Raw genomic sequence first — 5,138 nt, 5'->3', positions numbered from 1 at the left:
CCTCTCAACCTTCTCTTGCGGAGGCTGAAAAGGTCCAGTTTCTCTAGTCTCTCCTCGTAGGGCTTGGTCTGCAGGCCCTTAACCATACGAGTGGCCCTTCTCTGGACCCTCTCCAGGTTATCCGCATCCTTCTTGAAGTGTGGCGCCCAGAATTGCACGCAGTACTCCAACTGCGGTCTGACCAGTGCCCAATAGAGGGGAAGTATCACCTCCTTGGACCTATTCGTCATGCATCTGCTGATCCACGATAAAGTGCCATTGGCTTTTCTGATGGCTTCGTCACACTGCCGACTCACGTTCATCTTGGAGTCCACTAGGACTCCAAGATCCCTTTCCACTTCTGTGCCACCCAGCAGGTCATTTTCTAGGCTGTAGGTGTGCTGGACATTTTTCCTCCCTAGGTGCAGCACTTTGCATTTCTCCTTGTTGAATAATTAATTAATATAGTGTTAGGCCCCTGCCATGTTAATAAAGTTTCTATTTTTATTTAACTTCAGAAAATTGAGTCGTGTTATTTGTGATGATGCACCACACCCTCTTCACCCCCCCAATTTCAAAATCCTAGATCAGCTCATGGATGCAAGGCTAATTTGTAGCAGGCCTGACCCAAAGGTTTGCCCCCACCGGAGTAGATGATAATGAGCCATGAAGCCATAGAATCACAGAAAATTAGGGATGGAAGAGACTACAGAATGTCATCCAGTCCAACCCCTTGCTCAAAGCAGGACCATCCCCAACTAGATCATCTCAGCGAAGGATTTGTCTACCTAGGCCTTAAAAACCTCCAAGCATGGAGATTCTCCAACCACTCTGGGTAGCCTGTTCCACTGCTTTACTACCCTACTAGTGATAAAGTTATTACTAATATCTAACATAAACTTCCCTTGCTACAACTTGAGGCCATTGTTCCTTGTTCTGTCATCTGCCACCACTGAGAACAGTCTAGCTCAGGGGTGTGCAAAATACGGCCCACAGGCTGGATCTGGCGCAAGGCGGGGCTTTGTCTACCCCACGGTGAGTCCCTCAGTCCTGCCTGGCCCAGGCTGTCTGGTCATGGGGCATCCTGCTGCCACCTGGGCACACAGTGGGGCTGGGACAGCTGTGGCTGGGACAGTTGGACTGCCTTTCTATGCAGACCAGGAGGTAGCAGCTTCTTCTATCTGCTGCTGCCACTGGCCTCAGCCCCACGGTACCAGTGGGGACCTGCACCACAGCCCTGATCCAGTGTGCCCTGCATTTGCTCTGGACTCGCCTGAACAATGGCAGCAGCAGTACCAGTCAGACAGAAAGCCCTCTGTGCTGCCACTGCCACCTCCAGGCTGCCATCCGGGTCAGCAGTGACAGAGTGACAGCAGTAGAGCCACAGGGATGCCCAGCATGGGCTCCGAGCAGCTGTAGCAGGAAGCGCTTGGCAGCAGTGAGGGGGAGGGGAAGCTGTTCCCCTGCACTGAGCAGCAGTTTCTGCCCAGCTGGGGCTGCTGCTGCCACTGTTTAGTGTGAGTAGGCAAGTCCAGAACAGATGCAAGGTGCGCCAGGTCAGGGCTGTGGTGTGGGCCCCCGTCGGTACCATGGGGCTGAGGCCAGTGGCAGCAGCACATGGAAGAAGGTGCTGCCGCCACCTTGTCTGCCTAGAAAGGTAGTCCAGCTGCAGAGCTGCCCCAGCCCTGCTGCATGCCCAGGGGCAACAGGATGCATCATGGGTGGGTGGTACAGAGGAGGTGCAGGGCGGGCTGGAGTCAAGTCTGTGGTGTAGGTTCCAGCTGGTCCACTCCTGCCAAGGTCAGTCTGGAGAGGTCATGGGTTGGAACAGGGGCTGCATGCTGCTAGTGGTGGTGGGGACACACCGCAGGGCACAAGGGCTCTGGGCTGTTGTGCAGTGGGGGCAGGGGTGGGTGCTGACCAGCTCAAGAGGGTGCATGCAGGGGGGTTCCCATGCACACCCCACCATACTCACACACCCTCCCCCACACACAATGACACACCCCTTGCACACCTCTGAAGGAAGCCCCACTCACTGCTACATGCACCCATGCCCCCCCACACACACTTCAGGCCACCCCCCCTTCACACACCCCCACATACCCCATACCCACCCACATGCACATCCCACACCCAGTCCCCCCACACACAGTCCCAGTCACCCCCTCTCCACACATCCCACAAACCCCATACACATCCACACTTCCCCACAAAGCCACCATACCTACCCACCCACATCCACACATGCCCCTACCCTCCCCTACACCCCACATACACATCCAGACACACACATCCACCCCTCCAAACCCCTACAATATACAAGAGTAAGATTTCATTTTCACCTATTATGCAATCACCTCTATATACACAATGCAAACAGGAATCAGGACAAAAATATTTTTTTAAATAAAATTTAAATAGGTAATTGTGTATTTTTGATTTTTAGTATATAATTTGGGGTTTTTTTCCCAGTTCCAAGATGGGGAAACCCACTTCCTGAACTGAGTACTTCTGGGATGAGGGGAGGGACTTCTGGTGGCAAAGGTCAGGGGTTAGGAGGCGAGACTTCTGGTCCCAAGATAGTGACTGGAAGCAGGGCACCTTTCAAGGGGCAGGGTTACCCTTGCAGCCCTTGACAGCTCGCCAGAACTAATTAAGCAGCCCTTTAGCCAAAATAGTTGTCCACCCCTCGTCTAGTTCCATCCTCTTTGGAACCACTGTTCAGATAGCTGAAGGCTGCTATTAAATTCCCCTTCAGTGTTCTCTTCTCTAGACTAAATAACCCAGTTACCTCAGCCTCTCCTCACAGTTACTGATATAGTTGGGGCTGGTCCTGCTTGGAGCAGGGGGTTGGACTAGATGGCCTCCTGAGGTCCCTTCCAATCCTAATTTTCTATGATTCTATTAAGTCATGTGCCCCAGCCCCCTAACCATTTCTGTTGACTTCCACAGGACTTTCTCCAATTTGTCCACATCCTTTCTGTAGTGGAGGGCCCCAAACTGGACACAGTACTCCAGATTTGGCCTGAATTGACTACAAAGCCCCTGCTACATGTTACATATATTACACAATTCACTGGTGAAGCACGTCATACATTTAGACCAATTTGAAATGCATCACTGGTTGCCACGTAGACTGCCAGGGTCTTTAGCACCCCCCACCCCCAAGTCAGGTTTGCATTGCTTAGAACAATAGAGAGCTTAAGCTCCCCCCACCCAGGTATGTGATGCCTGGCATGTAGGCAGAGGGAGCAAGTTGCCCCCCTCCCTCAGGAATGTATCCAGCTCAGGTTACAACTCAAGGTTACATGAAGAGAAGTGGCAGAGGAGTCTGCCCTGTGTAGTGACCACGGTAACCAAATTGTCAGGTAGCAGAGTTTGGGGAGAGACAGAGATGGTATTCTGTCACAGATGTAGTATCAGACTTAAAACTGATTTAGGTTAAATTGGTTTATTTAACTTGTCCTAGATCCCCTCCAGATTCAAGTTAACTGACAGTCCTCCAGCATCCCAGGATGATTTGTACCTCCCCTGTAAACCCCACCTCACAGAGTGGGGGAGCTTGCCCTGTCCAAGGTGTCTGCTTCAATGGAGAAAGGAGGTGTGCTCTAATGTCCCCCAGCTTCTGGCTTGAGCCACTGCAGGCATGTGGCTGCATTTCTAGAATCAAAAGTGAATGTCTGCTCCCTTGCTTCTTGGTTTAGACTACGCACTTTAACTTGCAAAAATTGAATCAATTCAGCCTTAGGCTTTTTGACTGTCTTTGCTTAGCCCAAGTGACTTAAAGCACCCCTTATATGGCTCAAAGCTAGGCCGCTCCAGGCAGGATTATCTCTTGATCCCACAACCTAGCTCCTGCTCCATTTAGGTGTGACCACTCCCCAGAGACCTGCTGCCCAAACTGAAGGTGTGACTGCTCCAAGCTTTTTCACAAATGGACTTTGAAAGCCAGAGGAACCACACCATCTTTTACCTCCCCTGTGCAACATGAAGTTTCTTTTCTACCTGGGAGAACTTTTACCATCGTTGAACTCTCCTCTGCCTGACAAAGGGTGTTTGGGCCCAAAACCCTGCAAAGAATTTTTTTTTGCTAGTTTAGGTGGTCCAATAAAAGATATCACCTTTAGCCCAAGTGTTTTATCTGCCTCTGCTTTTTAGACGAACACGGCTACAAACTATATATCCCCGTCTGCTCCAACAGCAATCAGGACTCCCTGTAGAGGCGATATCTTTTATTAGACCAACTAGATTTTTGCAAAATAAATAAACAAATAAATAAATTCTTTAATTTGCAAGCTTTCAGACACAAACACCCTTCTTCAGGCATTGGAGAAAAGATTGTGAGTCCTCCTGGGTAGAAATGACAGTTCATATTTCATAGGAGAGTTGAAGGTGTGGCATAATCTCCTGTTTGGAACAGTTCATTTTGCACACTATTCCAACTTTTCTCTGAGCCTAATCTGCATACAAAATGAACTGCTCCAAACAGGAGATTATACCACACCTTCAACTCTCCTATGAAATATGAACTTTCATTTCTACCCAGGACTCTTACCATCTTTTCTCTGATGCCTGAAAAAGGGTGTTTGTGCCTGAAAGCTTGCAAACTAAAGAATTAAAAAAATAAATTTCACAAAAATCTAGTTGGTCTAATAAAAAAATATCACCTCTACCAGGAGTCCCGATCGCTTTTTCTTCTAGGGCACTGGTTCTCAACCCCCACCCCCCCGACCACGTGAAAATCGCCGAGGGTCTGGGCGGACCGCTTTTTTTTTTATTCTACAAATCAAAGCACACAACTCATATTTTAATATCAGTAGTCTTACAAGTACAGAGATTCTCCATCGTTCCGCAACCTTTCTGCGGAGCAGTGGTGGTGCGCGGACCACAGCCGGAGAACCTCTGCTCTAGATCAATAGGGCTACAACCTGGAGACGCGACTGCTCCAAAGCACTTCAGCTGATCGACCTCTGTGCCGCTCGCAGCAAGGCGGCTCTTCACCGGAGCGGGCAGCAGGGCCCTGAACGGAGACGGGGCTGCGGCTAGTTGGAAACTTCAGGGGGACCCGAATCCAAGGCGGGCACTGGGCGCAGCGGGGCGGGGCGGGGCGGAAGGCGGGGAACAAAGGGCCGGAGGGCGGTGGGACAAAGGGAGCGCCG

The sequence above is a fragment of the Alligator sinensis genome, unplaced genomic scaffold (assembly GCF_000455745.1).
Source record: "Alligator sinensis unplaced genomic scaffold, ASM45574v1 scaffold473_1, whole genome shotgun sequence".
NCBI lineage: Eukaryota > Metazoa > Chordata > Crocodylia > Alligatoridae > Alligator > Alligator sinensis.
The sequence above is the reverse complement of the archived record's forward strand: the minus strand, read 5'-3'. Positions refer to the sequence as shown.